The sequence below is a fragment of the Sinohyriopsis cumingii genome, chromosome 2, assembly GCF_028554795.1.
Source record: "Sinohyriopsis cumingii isolate HCF-2022 chromosome 2, ASM2855479v2, whole genome shotgun sequence".
Lineage (NCBI taxonomy): Eukaryota > Metazoa > Mollusca > Bivalvia > Unionida > Unionidae > Sinohyriopsis > Sinohyriopsis cumingii.
Window position 1 is genome coordinate 136,465,894 of NC_142962.1, and position 22,867 is coordinate 136,488,760.

At 43.4% G+C, this 22,867-nt stretch overlaps 1 protein-coding gene and 1 pseudogene across 2 annotated transcripts in view; one reads left to right on the top strand and one right to left on the bottom strand.

Annotated features, from left to right (window-relative positions):
• The window catches only part of LOC149805906 (cadherin-99C-like), a 148,808-nt gene that overhangs the window by 65,504 nt on the left and 60,437 nt on the right, over window positions 1-22,867 (bottom strand). The gene's annotated exons all lie outside the window — the stretch shown is intronic.
• LOC149805909 (uncharacterized) lies at window positions 1,731-2,367 on the top strand (annotated as a pseudogene).

A 22,867-nucleotide genomic window follows, 5' to 3' on the forward strand; every position in this document is an offset into this window, starting at 1 on the left:
GCGTGTGTGTGTGTGTGAGTGTGTCTGCGCGCGTATGTTGTGTGTGTGTGTGTGTATTGGTCTCTGTTTGTCCCTATAAAACTCACTTTATCCCTATCAGATACACTCTACCTACCTACCTAGCTACAGTAGCGCGTATTCAGGTCAGCCACTTGCAACACTGTTGCCATTTATCCCTTAGTGTTCAGTACAGTGACGTCACTGATGCTGGAAATTTTGAGACTATAAATATCGACTTGGGGATTTCCACATTTTGTAGCTATACATATATACTAGAATTCATAAACAGGAACGTCACTCAAGCTGAGGCTATAAAAAGATAGTGGGATTTTCCAAAGGAATAACCCACAAGTTGGAGCTATAAATAGATAGTGGGATTTCATAGGAATTTCAGCTGATTATAGATACATAGGTATTTATCCACGATCGTCACAGAAGCTGATATTAAAAGTAGTTACTAATTTTATCCATTTTATAGTGTGTGTGTGTGTGTGTGTGTTCGCGTACGTTGTGTAGATCGTATATTTGGTTGTTTTTTTTTCTTCCTCCCGAGTGTGGATAGTATGTCTGGGGTTTGTATGCGTTAGCGACCTTGTGTGGATAGTATATTTGGGGTTTGTATGCGTTCGCGTACGTTTGTGTGGATAGTTTATTTGGGGTTTGTATTATCTCCCCTCTGTGTTGATAGTATATTTGGGGTTTGTTTTTTCCTCTTCCCTCTGTGTGTGTCTGTGTGTGTGCGTGTGTGTGTGTGTGTGTCTGCGCGCGTATGTTGTGTGTGTGTGTGTGTATTGGTCTTTGTTTGTCCCTATAAAACTCACTTTATCCCTATCAGATACACTCTACCTACCTACCTACCTACAGTAGCGCTTATTGAGGTCAGCCACTTGCAACACTGTTGCCATTTATCCCCTAGTGTTCAGTACAGTGACGTCACTGACGCTGGAAATTTTGAGACTATAAATATCGACTTGGGGATTTCCACATTTTGTAGCTATACATATATACTAGAATTCATAAACAGGAACGTCACTCAAGCTGAGGCTATAAAAAGATAGTGGGATTTTCCAAAGGAATAACCCACAAGTTGGAGCTATAAATAGATAGTGGGATTTCATAGGAATTTCAGCTGATTATAGATACATAGGTATTTATCCACGATCGTCACACAAGTTGATATTGTAAGTAGTTACTAATTTTATCCATTTTAGTCTAAACCATTTAACGTAATTTTCGGGGATATGTTTATTTTCCTTTAAATTCTGGGACAATTTCGTCATTTTAGCGTTACTTTTAGTCACATCCATTTTGTCGTTGAGCATTTCCTTGATTATAGCTATTTATAGCATCATTACAATTATGCAAATTTTTGAACACCCCAGCAAGATTTCAGGTCTTGGTAATGTTTTATATATAAGTCCCACGCTTGTACTAGTGTATGTATGTTTCTGTCTCTGTTGTGTTTGACCCTCTACCATCATTGTCCCTAGACAATCCCACCATGTTCAATTCCCCTTGACGCTATACAGACCCACCATGTTCAATTTCCTTATGTTAAATTCCCCTTGACGCTAGACAGTCCCACGATTTATTCCCATGTTAAATTCCCCTTGTCGCTAGAGTGACCCACGATTTATTCCCATGTTAATTCCCCTTGTCGCTAATCTGACCCACGATTTTTCGCCATGTTAAATTTCCATTGTCGCTAATCTGACCCAGGGGTCTCTGTAATGCTAATTCCCATTGTCGCTAATGTGCCCCACCTTACTACTAGTAGTGTTTTTAGTATTAAGCCAGAACCATTTAGTGGACCTGAAGATTGGGAAGAATATATGTCCCATTTTGAAATCTGCGCAGAGCTTGGGCATTGGAAAGAATCGGAAAAAGTTCTAGCTTTGGTCGCAAGCTTGAGAGGACCAGCCAGAACGTTTTACATTAGTTTATCTACAGAAGAAAAGAGATCTTACAAAGCATTAGTCCGACAATTGGGACAAAGATTTGGCAGTACAAGACAACAGAGCAGATGGTTGTCTCGACTGGAATCACGTAAGCGCTTGACTGGGGAGCCGATCGCAGCATTGGCGGATGATTTAAGACAGATGTCACAGAGGGCATGTCAACCTTGATTCAAGAGCTCAAGAAGCATGAGCTCTTAACCAGCTTTATAAATGTATTTCGCTAGAAATGAAATGCAGATGCATAGACAGAGACTGTCAGACCGTTGCACAGGCAGTCGAAATAATTGAAAGATACGAGGCCATTATGGGTGATCAGGGAAGAATATCAACCGTCAGAGGCGTGTTCAGTCATAGTGATCCAGGAAAGAATGTAAATAATATACAGACAGAAATCGATAGGACACTTTGAGAAGTCTATTAGATTGCTTACTGAACGACTTGAGCGACTGGAGAACACCAGATTTTCCAGACAGGGCCAAAATCAATCTTCGAGTAAGAATACCGGAAACAAGACCTGTTTCATATGCAGTGCACCAGACCACTTTTTCAGGAATTGTCCCGTTTATAAGAAATGTCAAGCTCAGACCAGTATTACCAGTCAAAGTTACGGAAGAAAGCCAAGAACAGAAAATGCAAGGGGACAGGAAAACTTGAAGCCGTCACCTCTGTAGGCCGGGAGTTGATGGATAAGGAACGGCCTTCCGAAGAAAAGAATGGGACTGACGCATATGAAAACTGTATACGTTTGGAGCATATTGGGAAAACAACAGGGAAATGGGATAATGGTCCTTTTGTGAAAGGTGACCTCTATGGATTACCAATACATTTCCAAATAGACAGCGGTTCTACCTCTACAATACTTCCATATGATCAATACTTGATGATGGATGATGATACGAAACCTCCACTAGAGCAAACCCACTTAAAGTTACTCGACGTAAACGGCAAAGAATTAAGAGTGCACGGATGTTTCAACATGCCACTAGCACTTGGTTCCTCAGTTTATAGAACGATTGTCTTAGTTTGCGATATAGACCCCTATGCCATTTTAGGGCAAGACTTCCTGATGCAGCATGTCAGCAAAATTGATTATAAACGTTTACTCCTCTGCACAGATTACGGTAGTAGTGAATGGGGCCACCCTAGGGACAATGGGAATTACCATTAAAAACACCCCTGGGCCACTCTGGGGACTATGTAAATTTAACATGGGGAAAATTGCTGGGTCACTCTAGGGACAAGGGGAATTGAAGATGGGGAATAGAGTTTGGGCTTGTCTAGGGACAATGGGAATTTAACATGGGGAATAGAGTTTGGGCCTGTCTAGGGACTATGTAAATTTAACATGGGCGATATTGTCGTGCCACTCTAGGGACAAGGGGAATTGAACAGGGGAATAGAGTTTGGGCTTGTCTAGGGACAAGGGGAATTTAACATGGGAGAAAAAAACTACTTTAGGGACAAGGGGAATTTAACATGGGATTTTTAAAAAAAAATACAAAAAATGGGCTAGGCAATTGAAAGTCAAGATCTTTTCAAGACCTATGAGTGGCCCTGAAAAGGGCCTTTGGGTTTCTTCTTCTAATTTCTTCTATTTCTCCACCAGTTTCTTATTTTCTGTCCTACACTTTTTCTATTCTTTTCTTTCATTTTTTACTCCTTTTTCTTCTTTTTCTCTTCTTTCTGCTTTTCCTCCTCTTCTTTCTTCCTCTTCTTATTTTCTTCTTCTTTTTCAATTTTTTCGTTCCATGCTCTCATCCTTAACATTTCCGCTTCATCCTCTTTCTCCTCCTTTATTTCTTTCAACAGATCACTGACGATTTCCTTTAGTTTTCGTAAGTTGTTAATCTCCATCTTCACTCGATGGGGACTATAAGAATAGTGATCCTAGTTTAGCCTAACTAAAATTTGCTCCATCATGCCCAAATTGTCCAGGACGTCTTGCAATTTTTTCATTTTATCAAGGTAGTTCGAAGCCATCTTCTTTTTTATTCTTTGCAGAATGGTGGAATGACGAACTTTGTGGGTTCTTATAGTTAAAGTGCGGACGTGAAGGAAAACATCCCCCTAAGACACAAAATTTATATTACCTAGATCATTACTTAAAACGCGCGGACGTGAAGGAAAACATCCCCTACTTTTCTCATCTCATATTATCTACTATTCACATACGTGAAGCAGCAATAAACAAACCCAAAATCTAGCATTCACACACGCAAAGCATTAAAATCAAACCCAAATTTACTATCCACACAAACTGACTTAAGCTCTTACAAAACCCAATAATCTACTATCCACACAAACGTACGTGAGCGCTTACAAACACAAACACATACACTCACACTAGGAAAAAAAGAGCCAGTGTTTATATTCACACTACTCTACATACACACACTGGCAAATAGATTACTATATCTTTTCTAAATGTTTGGGTAGCCCTGAAAAGGGCTGTTTTTTTTCATGAACTCCAGGGCACCTGGTTAATGATGGCACCTTCCCGGCCTGGCACCACACACACATCTCCAACTCCAATCTCCTTTCACTCTTCTTTTGACTGGGAGCGCAGAGGGAGGATGATTGGCTTCAGCACCCCAATCCTCTGTCTTTTCCTCCTCTTCCCTCTGTCTTCTCTCCTCCTCTTCTTTCTTTATCCTTGCCTCTTCTACTATGGCCTCTGCAGCCAGCTCATTCATTATACGCCTGGCATATTCCAGGTGCATCTGGAGTTCTAGAAGCTTTACAATTCTTGTATTCATTGTCTTGCTGTTAACAGGTCGATGATGGGTAGCCCAACTGACGATTAGTTTTTAATTTATACTAAAAGCGCGGACGTGAAGGAAAACATTCCCTAAAACAAAATTTATTTTATCTAGATCATAACCAAACAACGCGCGGACCTAAAAGAAACACTCACTGTTTTTTACTACCCATTACTATTTTAAAAATTTTCATTAATAATATACTATCCACATACGCGGAGCAGCAATAAACAAACCCCAAATCTACTATTCCCACACGTCAAACATCAAACAACATTATCTACTATCCACACAAACGTACTTGAGTGCTTACAAACACTAACACATACAATTACACCAGAAAAGAGTCAGTGTTTATATTCACACTACTCTTCATACACACATTGGCAAATCGATTGTTATTTCTTTTCTAGAAATTGGGGTAACCTTGGAAAGGGCTGGATTTTTTTGTGTGCGAAGTTGAAGCTAGGGCGATCTTTTATATTCTAAGAATGCGACGTCCTCTGACGATAGACTTTCTGACGATAGGTCTGCTTCTTCGGAAAGAGAAGAAGAACTCTTTGGTGTCGATACGACAATCGACAAAGCCTCTGTCAGGTTCAGGTTGCTGCTGCTGCTGTTACTGTTGTTGTTGCTGTTGCTGCTCTCTCTGCTGTTTCTGAAGTCTGTACTTCTCTGTCCATTCTTCTTTCTCCCTGTTCACTTCTTCTCTGAAGAGCTCTTCTGTCAGGTCTTCAGTGACTTTTAACATTCTCACATTCTCTATCTCTTCTGGCTTCGGTATCAGACTGTGTCTGACCCTATGCATATTCACGTAGGCTTCGTTTAGCTTAGCTAGTTTGGAGCACATCTTCGTAGGAGGATGAGTCGGCAATGGATGGATGGACTGGAAATTACCCCGGTTTTTAAAGTCAAAGCGCGGACGTGAAGGAAAACTTCCCTACACGGTTTTAGAGTCAGAACGTTCAATGAGTGTCATGAGAGGGATAGTAAGAAGTCAAAGAGCATGAATCAAAATTCTTATAGCCAAACAAAAAGACAAAGGCAATTTTTTTCAAAACAACATTTTTTATTCAAAATCACTTAACACTAACAAACAACTCTAACATTTTTAACAATAATCCAACAATATAACATCAAACATTTTTTTTCAAATGACAAACATTTTTTCCAACTAACACATTATTTTGGACAAGGCTGACAACGTTGTGAATGAAATTGTGATTTCCACTGTTGAAAGTCATTAGGCCATTGATGGACACTACGTTTCCTAGCTTGAGACAAAAGATAAGCATAATGGTCACAAAACCATTGATCTACTTTCACGTCGTTTCTAGAAGAAGAACGAGGATCAAAATGAGTCACTAAATGTTCTAAGGAATAGCCCAGGTTGCGATGATGCAGAAAATACACACAATATTGTCCACACACCAAGGAATCTGTGCCTTGTAATTTCACATTATTGAATCGGGTGGTCTGAGCATTTCTTCTCATAAAGTCAATGATATCGTCTTCCAAAGGAGGCAATCCATACGAATCGAAATATTCCACACATCCTTCTTAAGGAAAGTAGACGGCTATCCAGTGGGTTCCTGGGAGATGACTGTCGTCCGTGTTGATGACATAAGCTAGATGGTCTTGAGGTTTACGATGAGGGAGTTCATCTTTAGCACAGACGACAGGATTCCAAGAAGCCGTGTACGAGCTGTGGTTCAAAAGGTAATAAAGTTCCCAGGTATCCATTGATTTGTGTGTTTTTTTCTTCACAGGTAATGAAAAGTGATCAATTCGATCCTGAATTTTTGCTTGAAAATGTCTGACAAGTAAAAGGCGTTTAGCTCCGACTTCTTACTCTGGTCCAAGAGAGATTCGATGCGACGGCACTCCAGAGACGTTAATGGAGGAGAAGAATGTTTATCCTGACCTTTATACCACTCGTTCAACACGAATTCTAATTCGATGTGATCCCAAGCTTTGTCCAGATATTCGTCCAATTTTTCTTCTTGACTTAACATCAGACATTTGTCGTGTTGAATTTGACTGGGATGATCGTTGTGACATCCATAACACTCTTCCTTGATCAATTCTTTCATTATATCTGCCAGGAATGTAGCAAAACAGGAGACTAAATGGGCTTCTTGTTCTGGCCATCTCGACTTCATCATGATAACTTCTTCGTCTTTGTCTTGAGATTCTTCTTCCCCGGTCTCCTCACATTCCATCTCCAAAGTTTCTCCACTAGGTAAAGAGGGATAACAGTCTTCCATGGCTTCTAATAGTCTAGAATGACTTCTCTCAAACTGTTGATTTCTATGGTATTGTCAAATTCTGCATACAGGAGGACGTTCACTTTGTGATCTGGAGGTGGATTTGCAAACTGAAGTTCCACACGAATCTGACCGGATTTTATAGGGTGGAAATGTCCCTCGTCGCTGCCTTGGTCTGGAGTGAAATCAAAACCCCACAAAGCATAGCCTCCTGCATAATCGTCGTACGTAATACCGTGACTGGTGTTGGTTCCTAACTGTCCCGTGGCTTCGTACAGGGACAAGTACGATCTCAAATAATTCTTCGCGACACCAAAGTTAGGCTCAAAGGCTCGGGTACACAAGGTCTTGCCGTCGCGACTGACTTCGATCTTGGACACATTGTAATGTTGAAACTCAAAAGGATTTTGATCGTGGGTTCCGTTGAAGGCTGAATTCCTGACGATACCAACAACCAAACGCTTCGGTAACTGTCCTTGGAACAGATGATCTTCGATCATAGATCGCTGTCCAGCGGGAATGGTGAACGTTTTCACTTCTACGCGTCGTATCGGATACTTGGCGGTCGTTCTGCTCAACGTGTGACTGACGTCGTTTCCCACTTTAGGCAACACTTCCACACGAAGCACGTAAAGTCGGGCTTCTTGAATGATAGTTTTGTATTCATTGGCATGGGCCATCAAATGGAAAGCGGCACTGCTGCGATTCAGTCTCAGACGGATATCCACCCCGTTGAGCAAATACTTTTCTTGTAACCACATGTCCAAATGCAAACGATCCATCAGTTCTAAACTTCGCCCTTGCAGAATTTTCTTACGGCGGTCGTTAAACCCCACATTGTGAGGATTGTCATCTTCTGTTAGGACTGTGTCGTTAAACGTGGCTACACCTGCCGTGTCAGGTTTCCATACCACGCAAGCATCCAGATGAGTATTCTTGGCTTCTTTTCCGTACGTCAAGAGATTTTCCAGGTAGGCACGATATGGGTAAGTATCCATGCTGCTGCTGACCAGTTTGTTATTCAAGTACAAGTCCACTTCGCTGAACAAGGAATGCATGAAATTGTTGACAGGAGCTACTCTAGCATCGCCTCCTGGATTAGTGTTGTCCGTTTTGATCACTTTCACTTTCAATTACAGGTATCTGCTATTCAGATCGATGTAATCTTCGGGCTGACCTTTGATTTCAAACTCGATGGGAGCGGAATCCGTCAAAGAGGAGACGGGATGAAATTCCACCCACTGGGATTCTTGCATGGTCATCATGGTGGGGGGCATGGCAAACAGATCCAGTTCCGACTTGGAACAGGCGCAAGACTCTCGGTGCATCATTTTTTTCTGTTTTTTCAATAATCGAAAACGTCTAAGTCTCGAACGGTTCTTCTTCTCTTTGCCTTTCAAGCTTTAGACGTGTGAAGTCTGGTGAAAGGGTGTTTTCTTCGTCGTCTCTTTCTGCTTTGTCCTTGCTGAATGCCTGACTCAGTAGCGTGAAGGGCATTTATAGGTGTTTCTCGTCGGCCCAAAAGGTCTTTGCCCGTTTGCAACAAGACATTTTTGCCTGCCCTCATGAAGGCTTCTTTGGGGTTTTGTTTGTCGATGATGACATTTTGGAGAAATTCTTTGCCTTACGTCAATGCCGCATCTTTCAAGGCGTGCAATCCGCGTGTCACCATCGGTTTCAACACCGCGGCCACCGAACGAAAGGCCGAATTTAACATATCTCCTAAACCGTGTCCTTGCTGTCATGCAACCCCTCGATACACTGGATACATGACTTACGAATCGTGAGAGAACCGTTTTCGAAAATGGAGTTTCACCGTGACTTTTCCTTTGGTGAATGAAATATTTTGTCCCAGATCTCCTTTTATAGCAATGTTGACCGTGTCCAAATACGACTTACTGACAGGCAAATAGTGAGGATGTACAAATTCGCGGTGAACGTGGTAAGTGTTTCCACCTTCCTCGTCAGCGGTCGTGGCAGAATCCACTTTGAAAGGAATGATACGCAGTAACGGCACAGAGGTGTGTCCCACCACGTTATACTCCACCACATCGGAGTACACAAACATCAAATTCAGTCCTTGGTTCAGTTCTACCGGGGCACGAAATAACTTGGTAAAAGACTCGTTGTCGTAAATGATTGGTAATTTCTTTTTCTTGATCATGGCCATTCTCATGTCCATGTCTCCGCCCAACATGTCAAACAATTCAGGACAAAATAAAATGGACACGATTTTACTCCCGTCAAATTTCATCAAGAAGCGACGAGCTGTTTTGTGGTATTCCATGGTGACACTTTTTTGACACTTTCCAAAGCTTTCATAAACACGACATTAAACCTGGAGGCTATTATGCTGACCAATGTTGATCACTAAAATAATAGCCTGGGGGAATGAACAAGTGATAGGTGGTGTACTTTTGATTTTTTGTGCCAGGGGTTTTCTTGTCATATTTGCCATTGGTATCCAAGTACTGTTGCAATGGTTCGTCATGAACTTCCACATCAAAAAAATTTTGATTGGGAACGACATTGAGGACTTGGGCCGGGTGAATGATTTCTACTAAAGCCACTTCCCAAAGGGCTTCGTGGTCTGATTGGATGGCCGAGGTAATTTGGCCGTGTAAAAGCACAACGTGTCGTTGGGAAACACCTCCATGGAACTGTCACTGGGTAAGGTTAAGTAAGATTGGTTGTTATTGTTCATAATTCCAGAGTTCTGTGGCTGTCCGAGGGGTTACTGGACGTCAGAGGAGTGTCTCCGCCCAAAATGGGGTTATTATTGTTGGAGTGGTGACTGACACCGGCACTGGACACAAGGTTCCCGTTGTTCCCGTTCGAGGTGAATTTCAGGGAGGGATTAGGAAGCAGGTAACCGAAGCAACTGCTCAATAAAATGGTCCACAATTGTTTGTCTCCTTGTTGCAAACTCAAATTGGCAATGGCTGCCCCGATGACACAATACACCACGAAGATTTGGCAGAAAAAGACGATTTGCGTTTTAGGCACACGTTCTCCACACCACACCCACAGGGGTTGTTTCTGTAAATCTTGCAGAGAAGAAATGGGTGAAGGAGTGGTCGACGTAGCTGCGTCTGTGTGAAAGGGCATGATGGTCACTTCTTTTTATAGTCGATGACTTGCGAAGCGTCGATCCAAGAATCAAAACTGGGCGGATATCCTTTCCAACGTACTTTGACTTCTTTGACACGTCATTCGCCCACTTTACGGGTTCTGCGTTCGAGAATGCTTTCGATGTCGTACACGTCGTCTTCTTTTTTGGTGACACGTTGTAACTCGGGCAAATAAAACGTTCCTTTGAGCACATCTCCATTCATGTCTTCCAATTTATAGACGGCAGGATGACGACATTGCACTCGTCCAGTGACACGAAACAATTCGGTGGTCCAGTTAGATACGTAACCTTTGTCGAAAGTATGTTTGGTTTTGCCAATGCGTACCCAATCTCCTACGTCCAACACTCCACTTTTCTTGGGGACAGCCCTCGTCGGGGACGCACCAAACAGGCGCTCAAACACCAGCACTTCGTTTTCGGGAGTCACTTCTTGCGGGGCACGTCCAATGCTTCGATGGTAAGATTGGTTGTACGCTTGCACCAGGTGTGGTAAGATGTCGATGTACTTCACAATGTGGTGATGCGTAAAATATTTCTACATGCGTTCTTTCAAAGTGCGTTGAAAACGTTCCACGATGCTGGCTTTGGTTTCAGGATTCACGGTGGAAAAAAATGAATGTCACGTTTCTTTAATTCTTTTTGGAAAACTTGGTTCAGAAATTCGGTGCCTTTGTCCGTTTGCCATCGAAGAGGGTGACGACCGCTTTGTTTCAACACCCGGTGCAGGGTCGCACTAACTCGCTGCTCGATTTGGAAGTCAAGGGCACGACCCAAGCAAATTTGGAAAAGACGTCGATGACACAAAACAAATATTTGTACCCGCGATTGTAGCTGGCCAAATGAGAGACATCGGCTAAATCGGCTTGCCATTGATGATCGATGCCTTCCACTTGGGTGCAACTTCTGGAAAACTTGCGTCGAATGGGTTTGTGTAAAGTGTAGTAGCTTGTTCTTGTAACCATCGTTGCACTTGAGGTAAACGGAGACTTTTCAGTCGAGTTTTGGCAGCACGATACAATTTTTGAACTCCTGCGTAACCTGCAGGATGGGAGGGATCGTAGTAAATGCTGGCTAAGACTTTTTCCATTTGTTGGTTTGTGTGTTAATAAGGCACCCACTCTTGGAAGATGCTACTCTTTTTCTCTTGGGGTACTTTCTTGGATTGTAATGCTTTGCGTGTGCGCCCGGAAATAGGTGTCGAGGAGGAGGAGGAGGAGGATGTCTGAACAGGGGATATTTTTTCTTGTTTCACTTCTGTCTTCACCTTATTTTTCTCTTCTGATGAAGAAGGAGTGGTCATCATCTTTTTAATCCATCCAATTCTGGAGGTAGGTGGTGTTGTTAACTTGCGTACTTTTTCAGGTGGAGTTTGAAACCCTTCCTCTTCTTCTCCTTTTTCTGTCTTGGTCACTGATAGTGGTGGTAGTGGTACTGGTGATGGTGCTGGACTTTTCATCAAGGTCTTAAAATCTTTTAGAGTGGGTAGAGCTGTTTCGTCTAAAGCTTTCTGGTGAAAGAGTTGCAGTGGTTGCAAGAGTTGACCGTACTTTTGCGATTTTTCTGTTTCGGACAAATCTTGGCGATCCATCAAGGACTGCAATTCGTGTTGTAACTGGGGCATTTCGCTCAAATGGGGATTGGGAGGTAAATGTGGGGTGGGTTGTTCTTGCCAACGATGGTATTCCATCCATCGTTTGTAAGGGACTAAAGCTAGTTTTCGTCCTTCCATGGGGTTGTCAGGGGTCGATTCTGAGATCTTGGGACTTCAGAGGGCCTCTTTATCTTGCTCCCACCAGTCCTCCCAACATGGTTCCCAGGACTCCTTTCAGCAATGGGCCTAGCAAGAGGGGTAAAATTCCTCCACGTTGGACCAACATCTTTTTTTGACGAAGGGCAATTTTCTTTTGAACCATTTGGCGAAGAACGTGACGATGTTTGCCTAAGCATTGTTTCTGGTGTTTGGACAAAGGGATCGTGCCTTTCAACACGTTCAAACAACATTCGCTCACGGTATCGATGACCTCTTTGGAGGCTGATTGAATGAGTTTTTTTCGTAGGGGTGGAGAAGCTTTGGACAGGACAGATAACATGTCCCCATGTTTGACTAAACGAGGAGGCAGTCCTTTCCTTTTCTTTCCTTGGGTTTTAGAAGAGGGATGTTTTCTGGAGGGTGACATCTTTGAGTCTTCAGCACCAAAACACTGATACCCGTACTTAGTCACAGACCTTTTTTATACTGGAACGCGTCGCCACTGATTGTCTTTACGTCGTATCAACTTGAGGACAGGCATGACACGTCGTGCAGGGGTACGCAACGGACTAAATCGAGCCAGTTCTTGCTTGGACAAATCCAGTAAACTTTGTAACATGCCCGATCTCTCTTGGACTTTGATTTTGGGAGAAGGTACTTTGTGAGCAGCGGCCACTGCCGCTTAATTGGACGGTCCTGCCACTGGGGAAGTTCTTGGGGTCATCAACGGAGACGTTCTTGGTGTGATCAACGTCTCCAAGTACTTTTCAGTTCTTGGTGTCATCAACGGAGAAGTGACTGAACCTGAGGCTACCGGAGACGCGGTCACCGTCGTGACAGGTCGTGGTTTGCGAGTGTAAGGTTGCATCCTGGTTGAAGTGCCTCTCTTGCGACTAGTTTTCTTCTGTGGGCTTTTCTTTTTCTGGGGACTTTTTCTCTGTTTCTTTTTCTGGGGGCTTTTCTTTTTGAGGGGTGGTGTCTGGTAAGAGGAGGGTCCCGCCACTGGAGAAGTTCTTGGAGACACGTTTCTCCTTGGGGACCTGGTCTTGCCACCGTGGCATTAGGATCCCATCTTAAGAGAGAGCGAATGATGACCCCTCCTAGAGTACCGCTCCCTCCAGGTTTCAAAATGATTTGTTTTTGGTTTGAGTGTCGATGCGAGGATCGCCCAGTTGGGTCAAAGCGACTTTGTTTCGATCAAAAAAGCGTTTCGTTTGATGAGGAATCTGAATGATCCCTTGGAGTAATTGACGTGCTGTCACCGTGAACCATCGTAAGACTTCTTTGAGACTAGCTTCTAAGACACGAGCTCGTATTTGTGGATTTTTTTCTCGACTGATGCCATACAAGGCACGCATCAATTTGACGGGAAGATGTGACTGAAGGGACGTCATGTTCAAACTGTGTGAGACAGACGAAATGTGTCTGAGGTTTTTATAGATTTTTCTTTTTTTGGAGTGAAATTAAGTCGAGGAAAGAGACGTAAAGGACAGGCCCTCCGTCTTGGCCCCAGTGGTGAAACAAGTGGGTACGAAATCGCAAATCATCGGGGGCCGTAGGTTTCATATCGACGAGTAAATAGGCGTGTGGTGTTTGGGTGGCATCGTCGTACGCCCGAGTCAGCCAAGGCGTCCCTAACTGTTTGGCTAAGACTTGCACTTGCGATTTATCTCGAGGGCTTTTAAACGAGACCACGTAATGCGCATTGAGACTGTTGGTGCGATGGGCTTTACTTTGTTGAAACAAATTTTGGGTGATGTAAACGACACTGGCATTGCCCTTTGCGCGTGAACCACAGTTTAATTTCTTCTTCGTCTTCTCCTAACATGTCGTCGAAAATGACCAAATGGGTTTGACGGGAGTCAGAGACGATGCCGTCGTCTTCTTTAGGAATGCCCTCCACAAACACAATGGAATCGCCTTGACTTTCTCGCAAGAGGCTGTACGCCGATTGCCACTCTTTGTAACACCACACGATGCGTTGAGGTGGACGATCGATCAAATGATGTTTATGTTCGATCAAACGTTTGACGAATCGGTTTTGCCTGAACCGCTAGGTCCAGCAATGAGCATGTTAAAGAGATGGCGAAGATACAAAGCCTCCCAACTGGCACGATCTAAGTGTTCGTCGATGACTTTGACAGTGGAGGAAGAGGGAGCAGAGAGAGCAGAGGTAGCCATAGTGTTAGGAATGTCACTTGTGACACGAAAACAAACAAGACAAGAGTTTATATACTTTTTTCAGGACACGTTTATTGAATGTTTTAAACATGAACACGAAAGACAAAAATACATAAAGGCCAAAGGCTTAAGTACAACGATAAAAGGCACATGATAACCATCAACGTGGAATAAAAACAAGTGTCTGTACAACATGTTTTGGGTAAGGTTCTGACCAGTTCTATAGGGTGTAAGGTCACACAAGTGTCCTCCCGAAAGGGTCTTTCAGGCATGTCCACGACAGTCCTGTCCTGGGTGACGGGTTCTTCTTCTGGCACCGTCACTAACACAGGTTGAAAAGTAACATTTTTGTTTGGACGTTGAAAGGAAGGATCACAACTCTCGTGCATACTGGGCCACTTCTTGGGTCCAAGGCTCAAAATCCCATTTTTTCCAGGCACGGACATCTGTCCAGTGCATGTGTAAGTCACAAGCTACACACACATCGTCATACACGTCTTGGGTAGCTAAAAGTTGACGAATCTTTTTTTCCCGTAGAGGTCGAGAAGTATCCAGATGAAAACGCAAGGCTTTGAGCAAAAGGAGTGTCTCGTGAACATTTAAAGGCACCACTTTCATGTTGAATTGGGTGGTAAATACTGTTCGTAAAGGGTCCAAAAGGAATCGGCTGGTAAACGAAATCCCAGAAAACAAGTCACTAAGACACACACTATGCGTCGTCCCAAATTGAACGGATACAGTTCTAGTAATAATTGATGGTAATGAACCACGGTTTGAATATGGTCATTGAGTTCCTTCCACGGAATCTGTTCAATCACTTGTGACATAAGCCGTGGCATGAATTCCTGATTTTATAGTCTCTTTATTTCGGAAGCAGTAAAGGTACTTTTTAACTAGACATCTTCGTTCTCCAGTGGGGAATCTAAATCTTGCATACTGTAACCTATACTTCAGAGTTTGTTTAGATGTTTCGTCGTCCACTAAGCAGATTCCACGTAAAATATGTTGGTAATCCTTTAACTCGTCTTCTTCAATGCATTGCTCTAGGTGAATCTCGAAGTAACCAAAATGATGAACATTTAGTTCATTCACTAACTGAAAGTGTTGAACAAGGTCTGACCACTGAAACAATTTCTGACGAGTCATTCCTCTTATACCATTCAGATACCAGTGGTTAAAGATCTGGTGACGTAACGGATGTAATTGTTCTTTACGTTTGACTTGTATTTTGACCAGCTCTCGGTAAATGCATTCTCTCAACTCCACAGGCAGAGCACGCATGTTCTCTTGAAAAGCATTCATGAATAGGTCAGTCCGTACAATTCACAATCTTCTCCTAGAGCAAAAGTAACCCACATAGTGAGTAATTTCTGACCACTGCCATTCAGGGTAACGTCCAAGAATCTCATTGAACTCTTTTGATGTAAACGGTTTAGAGTAATATAATAGGATGAATGCACCCTTGACCCAGAGAAATCTAACACATTGATTGACTTTTTTCACTTTCCTCTTGTGAATTTCTCGGCACAAAAGTTCTACAGTCACCCATTGAGATTTCACTCTGGCAAGCCCCTGCCAAATTTCCTTGTAAATCTTCTCTTGCAGTTCTTTAGGTAATGATTCAATATCGTTTTTCAAATGGAGTTTAAATACTGGTCTCGGTGATGTCCAACATTTGACTCCTAGTCAATCTGGTTTCTTCTTCTTCGACGACACGGTAAGTTACTTCAATGTCTCGGTCCCACTAAGGGTAAGTAATGACAATTCGGTGACCAACGAGCATGTTCTAGGTAGGCCGAATCTTGCGGTTCCCAGTGGTGAAGTGACACACCACAACTGAAGTACTTGACTTTATCCCCTTCGCCCAAGTAGAAAAATCCGGCTCTGGCTAATTCTTCAGGGGTCGGTCCTCCCAGATACTTAGGCCATTTTCCTTTGAACGATTGAAGACGATTTTCAAAGTCGCAGTATTCCGACTAACGCACAGGAAACGAATATTCGTCTTTCACAGGTTCGTTTCGATGAGGGTTGGGTGAAATGGATAGGAGTTTGCTCAGAGCTGGATGACATCCGTAGGGGGTAGACGTGAAGGTGGACATTCACCTTTAAAACGAAACCCAGTAAAGTGTCCAAGAGGACGAGCGGCATCGCTTTCGCATCCCTCAGGTTTGACACGCACAGCATCACTTTCCATGATAGGGGTAGTGAGAACAAAGTTACCATGATGCTTTACGGCATCGCTAAAGTCACACCGTACAGCATCGTTCCCATCGCAAGGCTCACAATCGCATTCCACTTCAGAAGCCCCAAACTTGAATTGTGCCTTTCTGAACTTGTTTTGTGTTTCTCTGAAAGTATTCATCTTGTTCGCTTGGTCTTGGTAGTCACAATGAACTATCGATGTTGCCTAGGGTTCCTTTTTATATACAGACCAATACCGACGTGTCCATACGGTAAGGTGAAATGATTGGGAAGTCGCACTCGCTTCTGGTACACGATTTGATAGACTTTTTCCAAGGGTCGACTGACGATGTGGTGAGTGGGTAAAGGTACAATCTTGTTGGGTTGATAGGTGGTCACTTTAAAGTGTTCATCTTCTCTAGACTGCAAGGCTTCTTTCAATACCCCAAAGTTCACCACTCGACTGTACGATAATTCAGAGTCAGTCCTTTCACTTTGCACTTCGTGTGCACTTCTCCTTGTTTGTCCCGGTATTCGTAGCCGTAATTTTTAGGACCGCCACTGACGAAACTTAGAATCTTGTCGTCGGGGTGCTCATCTGTCCAGGTTCCTAAACGGTCTCCTTCGATGTCAGGGTGCTGTTGACTCGGGTGATGGATGTAAATGCAACTGTCCGTGTCAAAGTACAGGACACGTTCCCCTAACAGTTCTAAAGCTTCGTACAGTTTTAAGCGAGCATGAGCTGTCACGTAAGCCGCAATGATGACATTTCCAAAGGGGTCGTCTTCTACAAAGTCCAGATCTTCTTCGTAATTGACCAAGATCAAATTCTCGCGAACGACGTCCACCTGTTTAATGAATTTGGTTTTGTCGTGAATCATCTGGAAGTAGCGGGAAGGTTCTGTCAAATACTCCGTCTTGGGTAAACACGGCCGTTGTGCCATTTTACCCCACAAGCAATTTAACATCACTTTGGCAAACGATCGCCTGCCTTCGTTTTTCTCGATGTGATCTAAAGTGATTCCTTCTTGTGCCCAGTATGTCTCTTTGAATGTCTTTTGGTCTTCGGGAGTGTGACACCAGGAAGGATAGCCACTGGCTTCTTGTTTCAGTTTCAAAAAGGCATCCACGTAGTCTGCGAAAATGCCTTTCTGCGTGGGGTCACCCTTGTGGTATTGTTGTGTCTTGGGAAAGTGGCAAATTTCGTACACTTCTAACAGTTGGTATGCCATGTCCAGAGCTTTGAACAATTCTACGCTGACCCATGTCCCCGTCAAGGCGCGTTCTTCCTGTGTGTGCTGACAAGGCTAGTCTTGGTTGCACGTTTCGGCACAAGTACGGCACAAAGGAAACATCAGTTTGCCTTGACAATGGTGAGGTAACACGGGATGGTACAAGTCGGTGGGAGGCAAAACTTTGCACTTGATCAAACCTTCGTATTGTCGAATGTTTTTCAGGTCGATGTGTTCCTTTAACAATTGTGGGTGCCCTGCAGGAAAGCGACAATATTTGCATACGTAGAGATACAGCGAACACACGTCCAAGTATCTGATTTCTTCTCCTTTCTCTTCGTCGGCTTGGTACAGCAAACAGGTGGCATTGGTCCTTCCTCCGTACAAACTATCACTTGGGTTCAGGGGGTCCATGAACTGGTAACTTTCCACGAGGCGTTTAAATTCGGGATCAGTTTTCAAACGGTGATCGTATTCGTGTTCCCACATTTCCAACACTTGGTATCCTTCCTGTTCTAACTTTAGGCATCGGTGACACGTGGCCTGGTACAAGTCTTCCATGGTTCGTTGTAACAACTGATTTTTAGTGCCACGGTCAGGGTAACAGACGGGACATCCGTGAAATAAGCAACGGTTAAACTCGTACACAATCTTGGGATTTTCTAAGTCCCAGCCATCGACCGAACGCATTCCAATGGTCTTTTCGCCCCCTCCGTTGCGGGCATGCTGAATCCATTTGTCTTCCTTGTTGCACAAGTAATGTAACAAGCGTAGGGCTTTGACCAAGTATTGACGTTTGACATAGTTGGTCGTTTGAGGACTGATGACAGCCACGGTGTTTTCAGGCATGAATCGTTGTCGGTAGACTAAGGAACACGCTTTGGCAATGGTGCAAGCTTCTTTCAAAGGATCGACCCCTCCGTGTTCCATGAACAGTTCTCGAAATTTTCCACAGCAACGTCGTAAAATGTCCACGTCGGAACGACAATACTTTAACATTTCTTCCTGAAAGTCGAAAGGGTCGGAGGCATGGACCTGGTACCAAGCGTAGAAAGCTTCTCGTTGTTCGGTACGCATGTTGTCAGGGTCGTAATAGTGAGCCTCAGGTAAATGGGGTAGAACGGCATGTTGATTGGCTTCCGTATTGAAAAAGTGAGGAAAATACCCTTTAGCCAAAACTGTCATTCCAAATGTTTTAGGCATTCGGCTCAAAGGCATGGCCAAGTAACTCATCGAATCTTTAAACTGTACTTGTCCCACTTGCATGAAAATAATTTTGGCTCAGTTCAAAGTCACTTTAGGACGCTCGGTGACTTGTTCCGTATAGTATCTCAAAAGAAACTGTCCATCGTATCCGGAGAAATTGTGAGCCACCACCGTGGCATGACGATGACAATCTCCGTAACGTTCGATGTCCTCTTGGCTCCACGTCTTGTCGATGGGGTCTAAGACCCATCGGGCGAAATCGGCTAGCGTGTTCGGTCCCCGAAAGATTTTTTCACGCCCTCCGGGAATCTTACTGCAGTGAGGACAATGACTGAAGATAGGTTCTTGAATGCACTTCTCGCACGCTCGATGAGCCACGCAGAAATTAGGAATGTGAATACCTGTCTCTTGCATGCATTCGAAATCGAAAAAGATGAAATTGCCTTTCTTCTTGTGTCCATCCTCTTTCTCTGGTTGGGATTGGTATTTTTGCACGTAGCATTGGTGTCCACGATGTGGTGACAAAATGTGACATTTTTTCTTTCCTGAACATACGTGTGCCTTGGCACTATTGGTACGTATGCCTTGGCCACACGTAGGGCACAATCTTAGCAGTTGACAAGCACATTTCTTCTGTGAACCTTGCGTCTTCAAATGTTGTTGGTAACAGGTAGGGCTGACAAACGTGCGCTGACAAGTTGAACAATGCACTGGGTCTTGCCCTTCGCTCAGACAGGGTGGAGAGGCCAAACATCCTGAGCATTTCGATCCACAATGTTTGTGTTGCTCTCGATTGTTATAACCATAGTCACATTTCTCACAATAATATCTGTATCCCAGGAATCCAGTGATACTGGTAATGGTATCGAAATGTTCATCGTGATAATAGACATGAATGTATTTTCCGTCCTTAAAGTCTTGGCCTCGAAACAACAGAGGTCCGCTCACTTCTTGAGGGTACACTTTCAAGGTGCAGCGTGGAGCTAGGGCATCTTGCAATTTTTGCATCTCAGGAATGCCACAGGGTTTGTCTTTGGGCAAGTCGGATTGTTGCAACAGGAGTTCTGCTTCGTTTCGTTGTTTGGCTCAGTCCGATTTTCGAATGTTCTCCCAGGCTCTTTTCCATTCTACCGTGTCGTTTTTGTCGACATAGGTTCGTCCCACCACGATAGCCCTGGCTAAATACATCTGGTCTTGAGGGTTGTTAATTCGGACGAGACTTGTTTTGGTGCTGCGAAGCTCGTCCACCAATAACATCTTTTTGCGTCCAGTCCCTTGAGGAGGAGAGACGTGGGTCATGTCGAGTGTGGCTTTTCGATCGGTGATGTCAAACTGGTCATTGGATTGTTGTACGTGTTGAATTTTGTCCATGACTTTGGAAGCGGTCAATTCTGCAGGGCTACTAAACTCGATCCAAACAGGGGATTTCAAACCGTCGTGTTGTATGGAAAGTCTCAAGCGATCGTCTTCTTTGGGTTGACATTGTCGCTTGAGTGTGGTGAGCAAAGAATCCCACATGTCGGTGATGAACCCTTCTGCTTTCTCTAACGGTACTTCGGACTTGAAATCTTTAAACTTCACCGTGTATTTGTAAGCCGTGGTTCTAAATTTTCTAGAGGGTCGCTTTTCCGTCTCTTGAATGGAATAGTAGTTTTCAGGGTTGACTAAGGGTGGTGAACTTTGTTTAGAGGGTTTGGATTCTGGTTTACTCATGTCCTCTTCAAAATCACTGGCATGAATTTGTGCCAAGACTTCAGCCCTGGTACTAGGCGATAGATCACGTTTCTGCCTCTTACTTTCTTCTTCTTTCTTCTTGAATGAATTGGATCGTTTCATCTTGATAGCAGAACGTCAAATGACTAAAGTTTAAACACCATAGACTAATTTATAGTCATGGCAGACCAGCGTATATAAAAGGGTGTGTGTCTTGTCCTTTCACTATTCATTTCACTCTCAAACCGAGCACAACGATGGAAGAGACTACACAAATCGAACGTTTCATCAGAGCTTTGCGAGGGGTCATTAGAAAATTCTCTTCAGACCAGCCGACAGACTACTCTCCTTCCTTGCGAGATAAAAGTCAAGATACTTGCTATATCTGTCAGAAGAAAGGGCATTGGTCTTCAGAGTGTCCAGACCGTCAAAAGAGAAAAAAAAGGGGTTAGAAAAGACAAAAGTCAAGATACCTGTTATTATTGTCAAGAAAAAGGACATTGGTCTCCAGATTGCCCAAAAAAGAAACAAGAGCAGTCAGAAGAAAAGAGGGATTCTTCAGAGGAAGAAGAGGAAGAAGAAAAGGAGGAAGAAAGCAGACAGGTGAAGAAAAAGAAACAGGAGAAGAAAAGAAGGGAAGAAAGTGAGGAGGAAGAGGAGGAACAGACTGTGAGGGTGAAAAATTTCAAAAAACAGAGAGACTAAACAATGAGACAGAAGAAGTCTAAGAACTTTTTAAAGTGCTCTGTTGTGAATTGTGAATTGGATTGTAAATATTTATAAAAGAATAAATTAGGTATATAAAGGTAAGTGTCTTTGGGTTTTGATTTTAAAATAAGAACGTACACTCACACACTCATACACAAGTACTATAGGGGTAAAATGGGTTGTTTTTTGTGTTTGAATGGATGTTGGCAATTGAAAGTCTATCTCTTTTCGAGAGACGTGGGTGGCCCTGAAAAGGGCCTTTTTTGGTGTAGTGGTGAGTTTAAGCAATCAACTTTAACTATCTTAAGCCTTTGCCACGGCCAAGGCCTACTTCTGGACTGCGTACTGTTGATGATGATGATGATTGGGTTGAAATCACTAAGGGTGGCACGGTAGGCTTAGCCACAGGGTTGGAGTGTTTAGCTCGGGAAGGTCGTATTCTCTTCGGTCGTAATAAAGAAGTCTGATACATTTGTTTCAGACTTCTTAACTCCGCTAAAATGTCTAACAGTACCGTGACCGTTTGATTTTCACACCCTTGTTTCTTTGTTGCTGCTTCTTCTTCTTGTTTTTTTCTTACCTCTTCTTCTTGCTGTTGTTGCTGTAGGAGAAAAGCTTGTTCCGCTTCCTTTTGCTGTTGTATAAATTTCTCCAATTCTTCTTTCTGTCTCTGTCTAAAATTCTCCACGTGCGGTAATGAAGGAGACGAAAGTTCCGGAACAAATTCTTGCGAGATAAGAAAATCCACAAAATCCCAATTCACCTCTTCTGAAAGTAAGTCCGGGTTCCCTTGGGCGGTCTCCAATGCTGGTGCACCCCAATTTATCGTTTTCTGAGTTTCCGTCATGTTTAAAAACTGTCACATGGATTGACTACACACAGGCGCTAGCGAATCTATATAGACCACGTGACATCACAGACTGCTCTCTTCCGATTGGACGTGGACTGACTGAATTTTGTAATGCGTGTTTGGATTGGTCAATGAAATCAATCCGTTTCAATCCTTCCTCTACCTATAAATAAGCGCAGTTCACTGTATTGATTCACTTGTTCTCGGCGCCTCAACATGTGGACCGACGTTCAATCTTCAACCCTTGTATCTTCGACGATGTTCCGGACGGACATACCGATGTATGTCCGATCCAAGTGGACAGTTGTCCACAGGACAGACACCAGTCTGTGGATGCGAAGAGTATATGTGGAGCATCAAGGATGCCTCAAAAGAGTCCTGATTTACGGTCCTGCAGTCAGGCGCAGCCTAAGGACAAGAAAAAGACCAATGCGGTGCCCCTTATGTTAATATATCTTAATATTAACATAAAACCCAAAGGCTCTTTTCAGGGCCACTCATAGGTCTCGAAAAGATCTTGACTTTCAATTGCCTAGCCCATTTTTTTTCCATTTTTTTAAAAAAAAATCCCATGTTAAATTCCCCTTGTCCTTAAAGTAGTTTTTTTCCTCCCATGTTAAATTCCCCTTGTCCCTAGACATGCCCAAACTCTATTCCCCTGTTCAATTCCCCTTGTCCCTAGAGTGGCACGACAATATCGCCCATGTTAAATTTACATAGTCCCTAGACAGGCCCAAACTCTATTCCCCATGTTAAATTCCCATTGTCCCTAGACAAGCCCAAACTCTATTCCCCATGTTCAATTCCTCTTGTCCCTAGAGTGGCCAAGCAATTTTCCCCATGTTAAATTTACATAGTCCCCAGAGTGGCCCAGGGGTGTTTTTAATGGTAATTCCCATTGTCCCTAGGGTGGCCCCATTCACTACTTA